We start from the raw sequence: 19,942 nt of genomic DNA, 5'->3' as shown, positions 1-19,942 counted from the left end.
AGATGAAACATCATTGTTAGTATTAACCACCGGCGCAGCAGCAGCGGTCTTCGAGCTCTGGAAGACCGGTAGTTGCCTCTTGCTTCCAGCAGCAGCAGGACGTTGTGTTCCCGTAATTGGCGGAGGCAGTGGTGGTAAGGTCCTTGATGAGAGAGGAACCGTAGCCGGCATAGTTGATGATGCAGAGGTTGATTGAGAGGCCATTGGAAGTGATATGGGTATGAAAAAATCGAAAATTGATAGGAGTAATATGGATTATAGCACCGATTGCCCCACGGTGGGAGCCAAATTGTTTTGGATAAAAATCATCTAAGGATAATGTATCCAAATCTGTCAAGTGAGGAATAGTGCTAACACGATAATAGTGGTTGTATAAATGAAATCTTGATGAACACAAGGATTTGATCACGAGGACCCTTGTTGAAGGGTATGAGGATCCTTGAGTGTACTGACCCATGGACCCTTGTTGAGGGGTAGATGATCCTGGCTGAAACAGCGAGAATCCTTGAGTGTGTTGACCCATGGATCCTTGTTGAAGGATAGATGATCCTTGAGTAAATTGAGCCATGGATCCCGGACTGGTGAAATCCAGCATCCTGGGTATCAGGAGGGTGTGATCCTCCGCTGGCCTCTTAGTCCTCTTGATATCTTCTATCTCACGAAGGATCCTCTGGTTGGTCTTGGTCTGTTGCTCCATATATGCTTTAACCTGCGAAAACATAGATGAAACATCAATGTTAGTATTAACCACCGGCGCAGCAAGAGCGGTCTTCGAGCTCTGGAAGACTGGTAGTTGTGTCTTGCTTCCAGCAGCAGCAGGACGTTGTGTTCCCGTAATTGGCGGAGGCAGTGGTGGCAAGGTCCTTGATGAGAAAGGAACCGTAGCCGGCATAGTTGATGAAGCAGATGTTGATTGAGAGGCCATTGGATGTGATATGGGTATGAAAAAATCGAAAATTGATAGGAGTAATATGGATTATAGCACCGATTGCCCCACGGTGGGAGGCAAATTTTTTTGATAAAAATCATCTAAGGATAATGTATCCAAATCTGTCAAGTGAGGTATAGTGCTAACACGATAATAGTGGTTGTATAAATGAAATCTTGATGAACACAAGGATTTGATCACGAGGACCCTTGTTAAAGGGTATGAGGATCCTTGAGTGTACTGTCCCATGGACCCTTGTTGAAGGGTAGATGATCCTGGCTGAAACAGCGAGGATCCTTGAGTCTGTTGACCCATGGATCCTTGTTGAAGGATAGATGATCCTTGAGTAAATTGAGCCATGGATCCCGGACTGGTGAAATCCAGCATCCTGGGTATCAGGAGGGTGTGATCCTCCGCTGGCCTCTTAATCCTCTTGAGATCTTCTATTTCACGAAGGATCCTCTGGTTGGTCTTGGTCTGTTGCTCCATATATGCTTTAACCTGCAAAAAATTGATGAAACATCATTGTTAGTATTAACCACCGGCGCAGCAGCAGCAGTCTTCGAGCTCTGGAAGACTGGTAGTTGCGTCTTGCTTCCAGCAGCAGCAGGCCGTTGTGTTTCCGTAATTGGCGGAGGCAGTGGTGGCAAGGTCCTTGATGAGAGAGGAACCGTAGCCGGCATAGATGATGAAGCAGAGGTTGATTGAGTGGCCATTGGAAGTGATATGGGTATGAAAAAATCGAAAATTGATAGGAGTAATATGGATTATAGCGCTGATTGCCCCACGGTGGAAAATCAGCTAAGGATAATGTATCCAAATCTGTCATGTGAGGTATAGTGCTAACACGATAATAGTGGTTGTATAAATGAAATCTTGATGAACACAAGGATTTGATCACGAGGGAAAAAACCCTTAATTACGATAATTTTTACTTCGGTCAAGGATTAACAAGGTAATCTTTGGTTGGATGGTACTCGATTATAGTAATCTTCGGCACAAAAAACCCTCGGACGGTGAAAACTATCACCGTCAAGTTTATTAATAGTAAAAGGTGATTACAAGGGTTGGAGTTATTGATCAACAGTTACAATGAAAGCTATGTGTGTGTTTTCTGATGAGCTAGTAGCTAGAATAGGAGTGTAAGTGTAAGCGTGCGTCTGCCTAATGTTGATCATAACTCGGTTATATAAAGAAAATAATAAGTAACTAACTAACAACTATTCCTATAATCTCGCTAGTCTTCCACCTTCTTCCAACGTGCTAATTGACCACGTGTCACAGAAGTCCGATATCGAGATAAACGGGAGAATAAGTCCAAGAGCCGTTGTTGATATTTAAACATCCGTCTTCACATGGAATCGTCCATTAATAGCTATGTTGAATGAGGATCCTAGATCCATACTCCAGCTAGATGAGACTCCATGAGGATAATTGATATAACTACGTCTTAGAATTGTTGTACATGTCTAACACATCACCATACTAAATGCAATCATTAGTAAACAAATAATACTGAGGATCACTGATCTTTATAACCTGTTACATATCTTAAGGATAATCTATCCATAAGATAGTTAAGGATTAAGGATCCTCAGCATAAAAATCATGCCCTAACAAGAACGTTTAAAGATGCTCTTTTTTGGTCAGAACGTTTAAAGGTTTTCAGTTTTGTTTCAGAACGTTTAAACATAATATTTTGAACCCTAATAAGAGCTCGATTGAGTGCGTTATTTCTGCAATTCCATAATCTATTGATGATTCTAAAACCTCTTACACATCAATTCGATTGTTTAAGTCATCAATTTTTGATCAATTTGAAGATTTCTTGATGTTCAACAACGTTCAATTTTGATTTGGTTTTTGACTTTCAAGATTTCATACTTTAAGCTGTGATTAGAGTTTAGAAATTGGATTAGATTGAGCGACAAGTTCTGAATTTAGATCAGAGTTGATTTGTAATCGACGAATTTTGATCGCGAACTACTGTTGGGTTATTTACAAAATTGTCACGGCGCGTTTTTTATTCAAACGCTCTGGAATGTCGTGTACCAAATATACGATAAGCTATTATTGTACATTAACCCACCCCTATATATATATATATATATTCTTAACTGTGTTTTGACTAAATATTTAACCAAAATATATGAAAATTTCATTTTTATAAACCAGCCAAAGAAGAAAATAAATCAATTTTTTTTAATCAACCCATGTTACATGTAACAAAAAAATCATCGTTAGTAAATTTGAAAATTAAATTAGAAACATATATAAAAAACTAAACAAACATTAAAAAATTAAATAAATAATATGTGTTGTTCATTTAATTAACCGAACAAATATGAACACACATTTTCTTTGTTTATTTATGTTTGTTAACGGCTATTTATGTTTGTTCGTTCATTTATGTTGTTTATTTATATTCGTTTAATTTAGAAAAGAATTGCATGTTGGTGTTGTTCATCTTTGTGTGGTCAAAGACAGGTTGTTAAACCCAAGTTATTGAGAACTAGTAAATATAAACCTATATTTAGATGTATTTTCGTAGTATTATGAAGATGTATATTTTGAATGAATCATTTAAATTTAAACCGAATGTGCTTTGTCTTCAAAAGCTGCATCATTTATTGCCTTCCAAATACTCTAACACGCCACCATGATAATGCCTTGAATAACTTTTTCCTTTTTAAAACACAAAGGAGCAGTTTTGTGAATGGATAAAGATCACGAACCGAGAGAGCATGAAAGACATGAATTTTACACCATGAACTAATCGCGTGCCAAACCCGAACCACAACTTGACAAGACGTGAGAAGATGGCCTGCATTTTCAGTGCAATCCTCACAAAGTAGACAAGAAATGGACTCAATAGGAATGTTCCTAAAAGCGGGCCTTCCCTAGTAGCAATATGATCCATCTCCGCCATCCAATCGAAGATGTTAACCTTTTTCGGGACCCAATTTTTCCAATCCATAATGAAGGGAGCATTGTGACCAAACACGTTGATTAGCACTCGCTTCATTGAAGCAACCGAGAAACTTCCTGATGAATCCTCACTCCATACCCATTTGTCTTTATGGCCAAATAAAACCACATGGTTACACATATTTACTAAATTTACCAACTCGGATGTTTTAGTAACGTTTATACTCCTTTTCCACCGCCAATTCCAAATCTGCTCATGGGTATCAAAACAGTCTGCAACAATACAATTCTTTTTTGAACGTTATTAAATAAATTTGGAAAGGCCTATTTGAGTGGCTCTGTGAGAAACCACGGGTCGATCCAAAAACAGATATTCAACCCGTTCCCGACAATTCCTTTGATCATGTTTCCCAAATTCAAATTTGAAACCGCCAAATGATTTTCTAGTTTTGTTATAGAATTCCAAACACCAGTAAAACACTTAGCGTGTGGCAAGACTGGCCATGTTCTATTCGAACCATGAATAGCCAGAATTACTTTTATCCATAGAGCCTCACGATCCACCTTAAAGTGTCACCACCATCTTGTTAATAAAGCAATATTTATATCCCGCAAAGGGGTGACGCCGAGACCACCCGCATCAACTAAGGAGGTGATTTTGTCCCAACTAACCCAGCAAATTCTGTTTGAATAGGCATTTCCACCCAAAAAAAATTTCTTCGTTTTGCTTTAAGTTGATCAATAATGTTTTGAGGGGCTTTGCAGAGAGGCAAAAAGTATGTTGGTAGAGTTTCCATTACAAATTTTAAAAGAGTAAGCATGCCACTTGAGGAAGATTTCCAAAGACCTAAACGAGTATCAAACGTATCAATGATCTTAGACCAGTTAGCAATACGATTCATGTTAGCCCCTACCATTAGGCCCAAATAAGTAAATGGCATTTGCGCCGGTTTACATCCCAATTCACGTGCCATATTACTAATCGGATCGGCTTCAACCCCAATGCCGAAGAGATTTGATTTGTTATAACTTATTTGAAACCCCGACACCAAGAAGAAGCACTTGAGCAGGCGATTCATATTGATCACATTCTCGCTGTTCCATTCTCCAATAATCAAAGCATCATAATTATCTATTATCTCCCCTTCACTCACAACTACTTTCAATAAATATTAAAAAGTTATAAAGTATGAAAATGTTTTCTAAATTTATTCATTAACAGTAACATTTTTATCTCATTCACTCACTACCACTTAGAGCATTCTTAGTAGCTTATATACCTTGATCTCTATAATTATACTAATAATGTTGCATTTTCTCTCATATTTTCAGTTAAATAATATTTATTATCTTTATTATTATATTTTCTCTCTTCTTCATTCACAATCACTTACACCGACTATTAAAAAGTTATAGTTGATGACTAGTGTTTCTCCAAATTTATTCATTAAAAGTAACATTTTCTACCATCCACTCACAACCATTACAACCACACTATATAATATGGACTATGAAGAATCCCCACATATTGGGTATTTTTGGCAAAACTAGCTGCTGGCTGTTAGCTGTAAGCTGAAGGCTGGAAGCTGATAGCTGGTAGCTGTTAGCTGTAGTTTTTTAAATATATTTAGGTGTTTGGCAGAGTAGAAGAAGCTTTTAACAAAACTAGCTGGGTACCTGCGTGGTGCGGTGGAATGGGCACACAACCTAACATTTAACCGCATAATCAGTGTCAGTACATAATTCCCTGATGACAGTGCATACATAACCTGAATGTAGACGTGTAATTCATGGAAAGGTAGTAAGCGTGTAACTGATGGCGAAAATCATGAATCAAAGCTGAAATATACAGTGATTTCAAATATATAATTTTTTAAACCAACCTATATTGATATGAATCCAATTCTGAATATGCACTGTTCTAATCTGAAACATATTCTGACCTGACCCCTTTCGACTCAAAAGCGTACCGACACGAATCGAACTATTTTAACCCTTTTTGTATCGACTCGTTCTAACCCTAATTTGGTCTTACACATGACTCAAGTTCATCTGACTCGACTCCTAATTTGGTCTTACACATGACTCGAGCTCACTTGACTCGACTTGTTATCGATCATAACTGATAATCACGTAGTATGTTAAATTTTTAAAGTTAAAGAAGTATAACAATATCATACTTAAATTAAAGAGAATAAAATGCTCGTTTTTATGATATAATTTGTTTAAAAGTTTATTAACGTGTGAAAAAGTTATGGCTCCTAAAAAAGTCGTGGGGTAGTTAGTTTTGAATAAGGGTTGAATGTGTAACTATTGTATAAATTAACAAAAGTTTATATAAGTTCAAGTATCAAACTTGTAAATTCAAATGTAAAAGCTTGTAGCTAGCTTTTTCTCAAACGCTACCAATACTAGCGTTCAAATATGGAGCTTTTTCTACCAATCTAAAAGCTTGAAGCTACCAATCTAAAAGTTTTTTTTTAAAGCTTAAAGCTCCTAAAAGTTCATTACCAAACATACCCATTATAAAGAATCTGTTGTGATTGCTCTTACGCCCACACTTTAAGAAATAAAGGCGACTTCGCATAATATGGGGAAGCTATTGTGAATGCTCTTAATCTATATATAATAAATCACTAAACGGTAAATTAAGACGCTTCACATTAAGTTATTTACAAATAATAAAACACATGGTACTAAGGATGAGTAAATTCAGTATTGGTACCGATTGGTACCGGTATCGAAATCAGTACCGAATCGATACCAATGTTTTAAGTTTTCGGTACCGATATTTCTCAAATTTTATCTTAAATTCTGGTATCGAACGGAACATTTCGGTACCGGTACGGTACTGATCTCATTCCTACATGGTACAACCTTGAATAGGGACAAAAGGGTCATTGTTTCATTAAAACTTATGTTTTATTCAATTTTGTTTAAAAATAGTTGCAATCTTGCCCCTTTTTATAATCAATTTTTATAAATTTAAAGAATATTTACAAATATGTCCATTAATCTTTTACCCATATATTATTTTAGTTTTCACGTTCAACCTAACTCTCCCATAATTTTTAAACGTTAATAATCTTTTCATATGTTGTATGAAGACTGATCGAATGAGTACTTTTCCTAACGCTTCAGTGACGTTGCTCACCTCTTACCACTCACCAGGTATGACACTTGGTATTATTTTATTTGGTTTTAGATAATTTGGTAGAAAAATATAGAGATTAAAATTTAGTAACAAAATGAATAGAATTATAAAAACCTACAGAATGCAAGATTCAGTTTCAAGAAGTTTATCATGAAACCTTGAAATATTTGGTTGGCTCTCTTTAAATAATCATGTTTATCAACTTTTCACATGATGTAGTCTGAATATGATTTTGCACTATCAACTCTTCTCGGCTCTTGCACATGGGTTGTTTCCCAACTTATGCGAGCTGAAATTACTATGTTTTTTTAAGGATAAACTTCATAGAATATTATGAATAGTAATTAAGTTTTAAAAGTGTTTTAATTAATTCATTTATTTTTAAAAAATGTTATAATTAAGTCACTCAATCTTTATATTTATTAAATTAAAGGTTTTAACATGTTTTTTTAGCATTTTTCTTTTTTGTTTTACATAGAAAATCTTTTTATCTTTTTTTTATGTTAACGTTGAGTGGCGACGTGGATTTTATTTTTTGTTTATGAATTTTAAAATAATTAGCGTTTTTTTACTTTTTTTCTTATATAACTATTTATATTTCAAATTCCGACCCTCACATCTTATCCTTCATTTCTTTCTTGACGCACAAAAAAATCGGTGAGACTCGATTTGAAGATTTAATGATCCAATTTGAGAAAAATATGCATGAGTGACCTAATTGAAACACTTTTGAAAGCTGGTTACTATTTAATGAGATATTCCTTTTTTTAACAACTAAGTAACCAACGAATGAATAAAGCTATGTTGTTGTTTGGGATAACCCAATGGTAAAGTGCGACCCTATATGTCTATAATCATCGACAGTGTTGGGTAGCCCAAGTCCAATATCTCTTGTTCTGAGAAAAACCCGTCATTCGAAGGCCCACTTCAGTACAATCCAGCTGACGATTGGCATTCGAACTAAAACCTTGTTATCTTCGACCCAAAACTTCAATCCTCTCTAATTTCGATGGAGCTAAAGCTATCTTGTGTAACTAGTTCTTAACCTTTTTTTACTTTAAAATAACACACTGAGGATATTACTAGGAAAATAAATACTTACATAGTAAAACTTTAAAACCAATAATTATCTATAAGAAAAAAAACAAAAACCTTTTCGTTTGGCTAAATGTCTACAATTTATTAGTTTTTATAAGAGAAAATTCCTAAAATAGTTTCTAATTGTGAGATATTTCAAATTTGTCTCCCTAAAATCGTATTTTCATATTTATCTCTCTTCTAACGCATCTCTAGCAATGTGTTAGGTAGTCCTACCGATGAGTTAACCAATACATAGTCAACGATGTGTTAGGCCTAAACACATAGTCAACGATATGTTAGTCCTCCAAATACATGGTCAAAGATGTGTTGGGTATCCAAACACATGGTCAAAGATGTGTTTAGCATCTTGTATGTTTTTTAATATTATATTATTATAACTAATTTTACTTATATTTGGTTTTTCTTTTAAAACATTTTATATAAAGTTTTATATTATTTCAAATATACCGTTGAGACGTGTTTTTTTTATCTAGATACCGTCTAATGTGTTTTCATCTCCAAGATAACAAATCTTAGTGAAAGACTGTAATCCGTCACAACCAAGATAAAAAATAGAGACACTAGGCAATGTTCTTTTTGAGAAAATTATAAAAAAAAAAATTTATTTTTTACACTTGTAAATTATAAAATATTATTTTTTTTTACACTAAACCAAACCCACTATATTTTTCAAACGCATATCTTCTATTCTTTAAAAATTCTTTCATAAGAAAAACAAATGGAAGGTTAAAGAGAAAAAAAGGGTTTGGGTATTGTTTAGGCCGAAGGTTCAAACAAATGAAAAGTTGTTTTCTTTAATTTAGTTATATATATAACTTTATTTTTAATATCCGCAGGGGAAAATTCTCATGTGATGAAATGGCATGACCAACAATTATTGTTGGGTCTCAAGTGATCACCACTCATTCCACCCTTAGGCTGGTTGTTATGGGCCTCCAAAGTGATGTGGCCTAGCATTGAAGTCGCGTACAATCGCACCGTGGGTTAAGGACCTGACATTATGGGACATTCATTAGCCGGTTAACGGGCTTTAGCAAAGAAATGTTGGGGCCCAAATGCTTTAACGAGGAACTGGTGAGGGCTTTATTGTTACTTAAACGACAATACAGTCGTAAAAGAGTGTGTTAGTTAAAGTCATATTGTCTACGTGACAACAATGTGGCACTTTTACTAGCAAGTTTACCATCCTTCACAACAAGTAGCCTTTGTGTTTAACTAAAAATTGAAAAAAGGAGGTGGAGGGGTTGGTGGACGTATTGTGTTCACTATTTAGCCCCTCCACATTTTCTTTCAAGCTTATTAAATTGATTTTCCCTTGAGTTGCAACAATTTATTTTAAAAGCTATATATATTCTTGAAGTCATTATGTTGCAACAAATAACTCATTATTATTTATTTTTATATAGACCAACTTGTTTAAATCTAGATAGAAAATGTTTAATGTAAAACCTGCTATATTCTTGAAGTCATGTGCAAGGCACCATTTCCTTTTCCCTTTTATTATTTTTATTTTTTGTGTCAAAGTTGTTGATACTCCCAATACAAAGTGACTCTGGGAATCACCATCAATGTTTATGAAAACAACACACTTTGTAAATGATGCACATATGACACAAGATTTAATTAAAGAATTTCCAGACTACAAAAAGAAAACACAACATGTTATGTTTCCTCTCAAATGTTCTAACAACATTAATAGTTTTAATACATCATATATGCAAGCATTAAGATCAAACCCATGCTTAATCTTCTCCAGTTGCTCCAAACCATTGTTTCCTGAAAATAGAAACAAGTGTTAGAATCATGGGATATATCTATTAATAGTAAATCAAATCTTATAATCATAGTATCGTGCTAATACTAGAAAGAGGGCATCTATTCGTTGAAATTCAATAGAATTAGAATCTGAATTTTATTCCATACTTGGATCAAAAGTTGAATGAAGATGCATTTGTAAAGGATTCTTTCAAACAAAAGAATTTATCATCCCTTAGATCAGGTGTAGTCGGGTCCTTTGCTCACCCAAAAAGCTCCAAAGCACCCGAAACACAGCCCCCCAGGGCGCTTTGGATTGTATTTAGGTGGGGAGCATTTCCCACAAAGCGCCTAAAGGGGAGAGAAAGTGTTTGGTGATTGGTGGCTGACTTTAAATTGTTTTATTTTAATAAAAAAAATAAGAGGTAGTAATTGAAAGTGGCTCCATCCACTACTCTTTTTGACCACTACTCTAAGAATTTAACATCCCTTAGATCAGGTGTAGTCGGGTCCTTTGCTCACCCAAAAAGCTCCAAAGCACCCGAAACACAGCCCCCCAGGGCGCTTTGGATTGTATTTAGGTGGGGAGCACTTCCCACAAAGCGCCTAAAGGGGAGAGAAAGTGTTAGGTGATTGGTTGTTTTATTTTAATAAAAAAATAAGAGGTAGTAATTGAAAGTGGCTCCATCCACTACTTTTTTTGACCAAAAAGCTCCTATGGTAAACGCCCTCGTAGGGGCTCCATCTACTACGTACACACTGTCTTACAAAAACTATAAAAATATTTACTTGACAAAAACATGAGATATGTAAAACTGATAACAGACACAACCTTTAAGAGTCTAAATACAGATTATTTGGTTGTACATAAAGCAACGCCTAGCTAACGTGATGCGAGCAAACACCTCCAGCATCACGCGTTTTTTAAACCAATGTTACTTAAAATAGTTATTACTTAAAATAACAATAACATTTTTATAGTTTGAACAATAAAATATGTTTTTTAAGATTTTATGAATGGTAAAAATACAAGTTAGGTTAACATTGGTACTAGAATGTATGTTCCACAAGTACCCCGATTTAAAATCAGTACTTGTAAAACATTTAACATGTGAAATCAGTTAGACGACATAGTGTAATAGTATTAACCCCTCCGACAACATTCAACTAGAAGTGACTACGACTTTTTTTAGTTTATTAGTTTTTACACAAGATTCACCTACCACCACATGATATGCGCAATTTAGCAAACTATACGCCAAAAACCATAATGTAAAAAACTTAAACGAAAATAAAAAATAAACACACACGCTAATTTTTCGGGTCAGCAGCCAAGTGACATAGATAAAGTCTTTTAAAAACTTACAGGTCTTAAGTTTATGTAACCGAAAGTAAAAGAATTTTGTCGTAAAAAAATCAGAAAACTCACCGTTGACGACGAAATTGCTAGGTACCCGTCCGACGAGTTTGCTGGCGGCGACAAATAAACCGACGGCCCATTCGTCCCCGAACTCCTACCACTTCCGACCGTCGAATTCCCACCGGAAACCCCAATCCCGGTAAACCCCAACCCATAAGCCGGAGTTCCATCCGGCTTAAACAACCCGTAATTCCGTTCCGACGTGGGCCCGGGCTTCAAATTCTCATTAAACATTGCAAACACAAATATATTCAAATCAATATTAGGCCTTGCCGGAGTCCCTTTCTTTTGACTTATTATCTTTAATAAATTCCCGTTATACTTTTTAGCATTTTCCGGTGAAGCTCCGATCTCATCTTCGTCTCCTTTCAATGGCCAACCCGTCTCGGATATCTGCACTGGGAGCTTTTTATACCCTAACCGAGTTAAAGCAGCGTATACTGCGTCGATCTGGGCGAATAGCATGTTGTCATAATGTAAATTGGTACTCGGGTCGACTATGCCCGCGTTCGGTTGAAATAGAACGAAATCGAGCGATACTTGCTTCGGGCTTGCCTTGTATGCGAAAAAAGGGTACGCGTTGATTAAAAATGGCGAACAGGTTTTCGATAGGAAGTCCAAAATTGGGGAAATGCAGGTTTTTAGATCTTGTCGGAAAGCACCCGATGAGGGCGGGTACGAGGATTGGAGAATGGCGACGGAGTGCGCCGTGGTGACGGTCACCTGCGTTATTAGGCACAATGTAATTAGTTAGGGGGTGTTTGGGATTGCTTATTTTCACCAACTTATTAACTTATTAAAAAGTAACAAGGTGTTTGAGATTATTTTTGGTGTGAAAGAAAAAAGTTAACAACTTATACTTTTGTAACTTATTAACTTATTGAAAAGTTATAACTATATAAAATAAGGAATCCCAAACACCCCATAGAGGTAACTTTATGTAAATATGGGCTTTGTATAGAATTAATCAATACAATTTACACATTTACGCTCTTGGAACACGCTTAATTGCAATTAAAGGTATGCATGAAACAGAAAAAACCAATACGTGACTGTCAAATAAACTGAACCGAAAGAAAAACTGACGGTTTTATTTTATGTTTTTTTAAAGAAAACCGAAAAAATAAAAATCAAATTTTGTAGTTTTTTTATGTAACTATAAAAATTTAATAAATATTAACTCAAATATTTTTAGACCGTTAATCAAATAGTTATTAATTAATGAAACAAAATAGACACAAATTCCCAAATTCATTAACTTAAACCAAAAATTTTAGAAAACCAAAACCGAACCATTTTCAAAAAATTCAAAAACCAAGATTCCAGCTTTTGGTTCAGATTCAGCTCAAAACTGAGCTAGACTGAACCGTACAGACCCGTTCAAATACCTGACTATCCAATTTAAGGTTAACAAGCGCGGTATGCACACTCTGCATCGCCGGAAGCAAGCATCCAGAGAGAGAAGTATCATTGAACGTCAAGACTTCATTACCAACGGCAATGGATGTGATTTTGGTGGCCGGTAAGTAAGCCTGAACGTTTGTTTTAACCCATTGTTGAGCGTTGACTGGATCTGACATCTTGGACAAGTACTCGTTACCCAGGCCCACAATGAACTCAACGCCAGTGTTTGCAAAGGCTTTTGAGGACTTTAGGGTCTGCGTCATAGAGTTTGACTCTGGTGGCTCCGATGGCTTTGACTAGTGGCACCACATGCTCCGGTGAGGGTAAGTTGTTGGCGATCTGACCGTAGTTGATGCCCACTGATACCACCATTGATGGTACCAAAAACCCTTCAAAAAACAAAAATGACCCAATTACAAATTTTGTCCTTTAAAAAAAGCCAAATTACGGTTCGTGTCCTTTTCTAAGTTTCCTTGCAGGCGGTGTACTTTAAACTTTTTTTTCCTACAAGTTTTGTCCTTTACGCTAACTGGGTTAGAAAAAGTCAGTTAAATCCCATCACGTGAGGCACATGTGAGGGTAGTTTTGTCCTTTCATATATCTCTGCAACTAATACCTTCCCCTCATTTCTCTCTTCTTTCTCTCTAAGTCACCACCATCACCATAAATTCCGGTCACCATATATTCCGGTCACATGTCGAAGATTCCATTCAACCATCAAATGTATATACATACATACATACATTTAAAATCTCTCGACACTTCTGCAAATCCATCAAATTCATCGTTCAATAATGGGAAAGAAGAAGAAATTCATCGACAAGAAGAAATCGGCCACCTTCCAATTAATCTCACGCGACTCCTCCGACCCCAACCCTCCGGCGACAGAGTATTCGTCAGGGTTGACGGCAACTCTGAAACACCCTTTTTCGATGATGATGACGGTAACAGAATATTCGACGATGCTCCTGACGATTACAGCGGTGATGAAATTACCCAGAAGCAGACAACGACGGGTCGGTTGCCTGGCGGGTCTTCGTTGCCGGATGATTTGAGACGAGAGATAGTGGAGTTAGGGTTTCTGGATAATGGGTATAATTATTTGGCTCATTTGAGGGAGATTAGGGTTTCTGGCGGTGGGTCTTCGTTTTATCAGAATCCTAAGGCCAGTTTGAACCAGCTTCCTAGTGATGTAAAGGTTAGATTTTTATGGGTTTTTTTATGGTAATTGAGTTTGCATTCAAGTTTTGATTTTTATGTAATTATTTTGAATGATAACTAATTTTGCACTGCTTAAAGAATTGATTTTCCATTCAATTTGATGGTTGAATGGAATCTGCAACAGGTGATCGGAATTTATGGTGGCCGGAATTTATGGTGATGGTGGTGACTTAGAGAGAAAGAAGAGAGAAATGAGGGGAATTTATTATATATATTTTCTTTTCTTTTTTTAAATTTAAGGATACATTAAAATTACAATTATGCCCATCACATGTTTGGCACATGTCATACTTAACTGAGTTTTTTTAACCCAGTTAGCGTAAAGGACATAACGTGTAGAAAAAAAATGTTTAAAGTACACCGCCTGCAAGGAAACTAAAAAAAGGACACGAACCGTAATTCGTCTTATTTTAAAGGACAAAATTTGTAATTGGGTCAACAAAAATATAATAATAATAATAATTTTTTTAACGGTCCATAAACAGAAAATTGTCTATTTAGCCCTATCTGGTTAGCACCTAAGCGCCTCCAATTTATCTATTGGAAAAAAACCACAAATATCCCAGTTAGCGTAAAGGACATAACGTGTAGAAAAAAAATGTTTAAAGTACACCGCCTGCAAGGAAACTAAAAAAAGGACACGAACCGTAATTCGTCTTATTTTAAAGGACAAAATTTGTAATTGGGTCAACAAAAATATAATAATAATAATAATAATTTTTTTAACGGTCCATAAACAGAAAATTGTCTATTTAGCCCTATCTGGTTAGCACCTAAGCGCCTCCAATTTATCTATTGGAAAAAAACCACAAATATCCCAGTCTTCTTTTATAATAATAATAGGCTTTGCGATTCAAAAAGGGGATAGCGGCGCAGCTTGTCGATCGCTTACCCATTATCCAGATGTAGCTCGGTTTGTGTTATATATAAATTAAACATATAGTTTTACATAATAATAATAATAATAATAATAATAATAATAATAATAATAATAAATAAATAAATAAAATGAGGTACCAATAAAGAAAATGGTGAGGTTTGGAGAGAAAGAAGAAGCTGTTGCCATTGATGATAATGATGATGTGAGATGAGTGAGTAGGCAAGTGTAGTTTGGTTGTGGAGTGTGAGTGTATAATGAGTACTGGCTGGCTTATAACCAGACCCAGATCCTAGATGATCTGGCTCTTAAGTATGGTCCAGTCTGTCATGTATGGTGTAGGTGTGGGCCTCTTTTTACACTACACACCAAGGTAAATTTTGGCCAGTTGGGCTTGATTGGTGTATCAATTTTCTATTCTTTTTGGTAAATCTAGCACTTTTAAAAAGGGTGTTACCGAGAGTATATTGGTTGTTTTATACAAACCACATGAACGAAAGTGAATGAAAAATGTCGAAAGTGGCTAAACGTCTAAACCACATTAACAAAAATGATAGTTTTCTCTTTCCTGAATTACGAGATGTTATTGGTATTTATGTTCAAAAGCCTGTGACTTGAGATTTGTTTAAAAAATCCCGTTGAGATGGGTTGGTTTAAACGAGCTGAGTTGAGCTCGAGCCAAGATAAGGTCAATTGTTTGGCTCATTTAAGTTAATAAGTCAGAATATTAATGTTTATAAGTTATAACTCAACTTTCACTCTAAATGAGTGTAGATAATATGGTAAGAAAATCTACTTGAGGCCCGCATGATATTAATTTTTAGATTAAACTTTACTTAAATATTCATTTTAGTTTAAGCAAACCAAACTTAAGCTTAAATTGCAACTCGTTAAGAATAAAACAACAAGCAATTTTGAGCTAAAGCTAGCTCGACTGGGCTCGGTCATTAACGTTAATTCTTACTAGTTAGTGGTGTTGTGGGTGGGGGGTGGGGGGGGGGGGGGGAAGGGTGGTGAGTTGGATAGGGAACAAAAGGGGGTGCACTTTTAGGACAATGAGACAATCCCATTCCGGATTTGATGAGGACTTGAGTGCAATTGGTAATAAAGAATGGTAATATTACACAATGTAAAATAAAATGATTATTATGCAAATAGCAAAAGCACTTTTCTTTAAAGCTAATAACGGCAACAATTGGAAATAAAGGTGGAGTGGTGGGGTAGGTAGTGAGGGTAATGCAATAGGAAGAGGATGAAAATATGATCTGTATTCACACTAATAATCAATCATAGACAATATTCACATGGGTAACATTAATCCTATATGTTGCTTTTTTCTAAGGGTATATATGAGATTTTCTATACAATTCCATTATGTTTTTGTTGTCGTGTCTTCTTGAATAGACCAATCTACTTGTTCTTCCACATAAATTTGTCGTGACCACAACCTGTACTCACTTCAATCAAGTAGTTTATGATCAACAAAGAAGTTAACATGTTAAAACATATATAGTATATTGTCACGGAGAAATCTCTTGAATCAGTGGGGAGTCCGAAGACTAGTCAATCTTTCCCGCTTATGATCTGGGTAGCTGGGTACATTGGTTTTGTCCTGTATTGGACTAATGAAGCGAGCAACAACAACTCGCAGCCAGTTTTCCATCGATGTGCAAGCACCCCGAGGCTTTAAACACCTTTTTATCCAGCAGTGGCCATGCCCTATGAAGTGCATGACTAACTAGCAAATCCAAGCGTTCTAGCCCAATTTAAGCAAAACAATCATCGAGCAGTTTGTCTATTTACAATATGCTATATATGATATATCTATTATCATAATGGCATTTAATTAATGTAGACAAGATCGGGAATTCTTCCTGCAACACATAGAAATAGGTTATATGTTACTAGGAACAAATAAATTGGGTTTTACGGTTTGGAATTGCTTCAGATATCGCTAAATCGAATATTAATGCTGAAGTATTTTGGTAGTGTTTCAAAATCTTTAATCGGGTAATTTATAGAAGAAATAAAAAAGGACTAGTACGCTTTTTCTGTATGAAGAATGCCTAGAAAAAAGACGTAATAAAACGTACTGAAGACCTTCCTTATACGGATAAGGAATCACCACAATGTTTATTGAAATGATGCAACTCATTGTGAAAAAAATATGTAAGTTGACTGTTACAAATGGTTGATAGCTTTTGTTATTTGGTTACCACTTACAACAATTTTTTGTAAACAGAAACTCCTTTGACACGCAAAAAAAAAAAGAAAAAAGAAAACTAGTAAAGATTGGTATGTCATCAACAACTAAATTATCGCCAATGCACACTTACCGATGATAGTCAAAGTTGATGCTGATCATGCTTTCTACTCATAAGGTTTTGATGTTGATCGTAATTGTCGCTAATGATTAATGAACCAAGTGCTACTAATCACATTCATGCAACCCCCATCAATCATGCAAATTTAAAGCAGCTTTTAAAGACTTTTCAGCATAGTAATCTAAAAAATGTTAACCGCTAGGGTCTTTTCCAACTATCAAATGTCTAAGCAGATAAAACTTTATTTAATCCGACATATTTCTAAGTAAATAAATACATTTTCAATACAAAACCTTAAAACAGAATGTAGACTATGAAAGTCACATAAGTTAGTTATCTAACCGCTAAACCCCACACACTCTCTCACATTATCCGACAAACATACCCTTGAATTCCTTATGCGATTTTTACCTTTTTTTCTATTTTATATTATTTGTGAATTAAACATTCTTATATAGTATATATTTTATGGGAGCTTTAACTATGAAAAAGGAGACCAATTTAGAGCCGTTATGAGATTACAATTCGAGCTAATTTAGGCGCTCCTTCAGAGACCAATTATAAAAAATAGAATTTGTAGAAATAGTCCTCCATCTTTTACATATCTGTTTATAAGACCCTCAGCAAACAGCAATCCATGAAGTAATAACAAATAAACTCTAGCCCTTCAACTTTTAATTCCTTCCTCCAAGTTCTTTTTATTTCTACAAAATAATGATGATAATCTAAAATGTGTTTTCTATATCTCAAGAGAAACTTTAAAATAACTATAAAACAGATATTTTTAAAACCTCCCATATTTCATTTCACGTGTCTTTCTCTATACTTATTTTGTATATATAATTATATAACATGTTTCTGTGTTTTTATTTAATTGTTTAAGTTAGGGATGAAAAATTGGATAGTGTGTGTGTTTTAAGTGACTTCTCTAAAATGTTGGTTGGACTTCTGCAATCATGGGTTAGGCTGGGCTTGTGCAATATAAATTATAATGAATCCATATATCCAATCGGCTTTTGCTGGAAAAAATAAAAAGCACAAGTTGGAATAGAAGAGATTGTTTTTCTTTAATAAAACATCCGTTAACTTTTTGTTTTTTAAAGTAGTTAACTAGTAATCGTACCCGCAGCAACGTTGTTGGCATGTTTTGTTTGTGTTGAAAGTTAGAATTTAACAGGCTTACATATATAGTTAAGTTCAAAATAGAAGTGTAAAGGTTACTCAGATGAAACCTCACTAATTAACGAAGGGACTTGCAACACTCCTGCAAGTAACGTTTTACAAACCGTACTAATTTTGGACCCCACGACCCAGTACAAAATTATAAAACCTGAATAACCGAAACATTTTGGTTACAATAACATCTCTGCAATAGCCTCTTTGCGTATAAATCCCCACAAACAAAGATATCTAGTATGTACCAACAAAACACAAAAGGCATATGTCAAACCTTGCAATAGCCTCTTTGCGTATAAATCCCCACAAACAAAGATATCTAGTATGTACCAACAAAACACAAAAGGCATATGTCAAACCTTGCAATAGCCTCTTTCCCAACTTGACGAATCCGACCGAACACCACGCCGTCCTTGTTTGACACCTCCAAAGGAGTATGAATATGTTTATTAGCTCGATCATCAATAGCCACCAGCCTCAAAGGTTAACACGTCAATAACTGTCAAAAACAAAAATTTTAACCATGATATTTTATCATTATTGATTAGTCATTATGTCAATATTTAACATTAAAATTACCGATGAGGAATCTCCCTCCTGCTCATGCCACATGACGAAAATGAAACGATGTGATTGTTGTAATCTATATCACCAACAACAATAACATCACTTTGATCTACGGGATTATTGAGTGTATCGTAAGGCAGGCCATCATTTCTAACAGCCGACACTACTACTATATTTCTTGCTGTCAATTCCAATACCTGGTATGAAAACGGGTCAAACATGTTCGGTTATTGGATTTCTTAGAAATGAAGAGATTAATGAGTAACAGATAATTGCATATGTTCTTTTTAACATGGAAATCTGAATACTTTATTTGCTTCTTAAAACTATAATCAATTATGTCTAAACACATACTTCATTAACCAATGAATGAACTGATATTGTGTTTCATTCAAATAATGTTAACAAACTATAAGACTCATTCGTTGTCACAAATTGGAATAGCAACAACTTTGTCTAATTTCCATTGTCTGGGTGACATATTCCTTTTGCTCGTTGATCATACTTTCAACTCTAAAAGGTTTAAACTGTTTAGTGTACACAGTACCTCTTTTTCTCTGACGATGAAGATAAGTAAATGAATAACACATGTATGAAATAATTTCAACACATATCCGTATAGTATCCATATATTTGGTTTGCAAAAAAAATTCTAGAAATTTAACAAAAGAAAGGTTCAGGGTAGAGATCATACAAATAACGACGATAAATATCACATTTTCCAGAAATATATATAATTCGATTAAAGTAAAAGGTAAGAGAAATTAGTGATACCAAAGCTTTGTTGATACAGATTTATGGTCGCTAACTAAGGACCCGGATGTCCTTTTTCGCCGTCGGCTCCATAGCTCACATAAATCGCCGAAAGCACGTCTGAACCGTAGCCACTGTCCTCGTCTTCTAACGCCGGAGTCGTTGCGCAGTACCATTGGCTTTCTCTGTTTTAATCGGCATCAAGTATATGTTGTAAAGAAGATGAACAGTAGCAACACCGACAATGCTTTTTAGTTATATATATAATGGTTGTTTTTTTAATCAGTTAACCGTTGTTTTGTTTTAATTTTCAGAAAGAAAGAAAGAAAATGCG

The 19,942-nt window shown here is 35.2% G+C and overlaps 1 pseudogene across 1 annotated transcript; it reads right to left on the bottom strand.

Moving 5' to 3' along the window:
• Nucleotides 1-9,761: 9,761 nt before the first annotated feature.
• Nucleotides 9,762-15,398, bottom strand: LOC143603177 (glucan endo-1,3-beta-glucosidase 11-like; annotated as a pseudogene). Its single transcript, XR_013148000.1, has 4 exons — nt 14,929-15,398; nt 12,675-13,079; nt 11,296-12,009; nt 9,762-9,887 (listed from the first exon to the last, which is right to left on the bottom strand). The product of XR_013148000.1 is annotated as a glucan endo-1,3-beta-glucosidase 11-like (transcript).
• Nucleotides 15,399-19,942: the final 4,544 nt, after the last annotated feature.

Source organism: Bidens hawaiensis, unplaced genomic scaffold (assembly GCF_021521415.1).
Source record: "Bidens hawaiensis isolate Kalapana, Puna unplaced genomic scaffold, B.hawaiensis_p1.1 tig00001961_1, whole genome shotgun sequence".
Lineage (NCBI taxonomy): Eukaryota > Viridiplantae > Streptophyta > Magnoliopsida > Asterales > Asteraceae > Bidens > Bidens hawaiensis.
Note: the sequence above shows the minus strand (reverse complement) of the source record. Positions and strands in the feature narration are given on the sequence as shown.